This window comes from Ursus maritimus, unplaced genomic scaffold (assembly GCF_017311325.1).
Source record: "Ursus maritimus isolate PB19 unplaced genomic scaffold, ASM1731132v1 scaffold_4, whole genome shotgun sequence".
NCBI lineage: Eukaryota > Metazoa > Chordata > Mammalia > Carnivora > Ursidae > Ursus > Ursus maritimus.
This window is the reverse complement of record NW_024426552.1, coordinates 40,734,876-40,736,113: the sequence shown is the minus strand read 5'-3', so window position 1 is coordinate 40,736,113 and position 1,238 is coordinate 40,734,876. Positions and strand designations below refer to the sequence as shown.

The 1,238-nt window shown below is 58.6% G+C and overlaps 1 protein-coding gene across 2 annotated transcripts in view; it reads right to left on the bottom strand.

The window, feature by feature from the left end:
- The window catches only part of ARMCX3 (armadillo repeat containing X-linked 3), a 4,795-nt gene extending 3,847 nt beyond the window's left edge, over positions 1-948 (bottom strand). The window contains exons 1-2 of one of the 2 annotated variants that reach the window (XM_008704240.2): positions 796-948; positions 184-291 (exon numbers count right to left, since the gene is read on the bottom strand). The gene's annotated coding sequence lies outside the window, so the exon portion shown is untranslated. The remainder of the gene's footprint in view (positions 1-183; positions 292-795) is intronic. The other variant, XM_008704251.2, reaches the window with a different exon arrangement.
- Positions 949-1,238: the final 290 nt, after the last annotated feature.

Genomic DNA, 1,238 nt, shown 5'->3' with positions numbered 1-1,238 from the left:
CCCCCCCCCCGCGACACACACACACACACACACACACACACACACACACCCTGAACGCCATTTCACCACAGTCCCGAGAGTGCAAGAAACACACTCAGCCTCAGCCCTAACCTAGATTATTGCCATCTCTGGCTTCTCCCTACCCCCACCACCGCCCCTCTTAGGGTCCCCTGATCGTCTTACCCTCAAATCGACCTTCACCGATTGGGGTTAATTTCCTTCCTCTTCTCTTGCCTGGCGTAGTGCCGCAACCTACGGAAAGACTGGCAACCCAGGAGAGACTCGGGCCCCCTAGACACAGAGCCATGGTCAGGAAGACAGAGCCACAGTCAGAAAGACGGGAAACGGCCGCTACTGAGCGCTTGGTGGACGACCAGTCCCCAGAACACGAAACTCTTTCCTAATTCAGAGGCCTGGTTGTCAAAGGTTTTCCACCCTATTAACCCCTCTCAAGGTTCTGCCGACATCACGTTGCACCTTCCCCCTCCCCAAATGTCCAGCCTTTCCCCGCCGGCGCTGTCCTGAAGGACTGGGGGGCCAACACCCAGGCCACAGCTCCCTTTCCGGATTACGGCCTCGGCTCCCAGCAGATTCCCAACTCCCCGTTCTCTGGGCTCCTCCCCAGACAACCCCCAGCTCACCATTTCGCAGCATCGAAATGGGCTGCGGGCGGGACAGATGTCTTGGAAAGCTGGCGGCGAGTGGAAGAGACGGCGGAGGCGCCTCAGGACCCGCGACGGTCTCCGCCCTACGCCCTTGGCCCCCCCCCCCTTATGGAATCTCCCAGGCACTGACCTGCAAGAATCCGGGACAATTTCCTTCTTCTCCTCCTCCTTCCCTCTGCCGCAGGCCCGCTGGCCCTCAGGGCAATGGGGAGCTGGTACTCAGACGGGAACAAGGACCAGAACAAGAAGGACTTCTGCACACGTCAGCTCTTGGTCACGTGAGATCTACGTCATCCACCAACTCGGGTCCCTAATTTCCCCTCCCACCAGCAGTGCGGCAGAAGAGGGCCCGCCCCCCTCCATTCCCTCCCCCACACCAGGCCTTGTTACTCTTTCTTCTTTGCTAATCCCATCTCCCCGTAGTTGTGTTTGCCTTCCTCGGATTACCAGGAAGGGACAGCATCTTCCCCTGGGGCTACCGGCCACTTGGACTTTTTTGAAAAATTGCCTCTTCCTTCCCTAAGCTCCTGGGACAGCAACCTCTCCTTCAACCTCCCCTCCTCCCAGCTATTA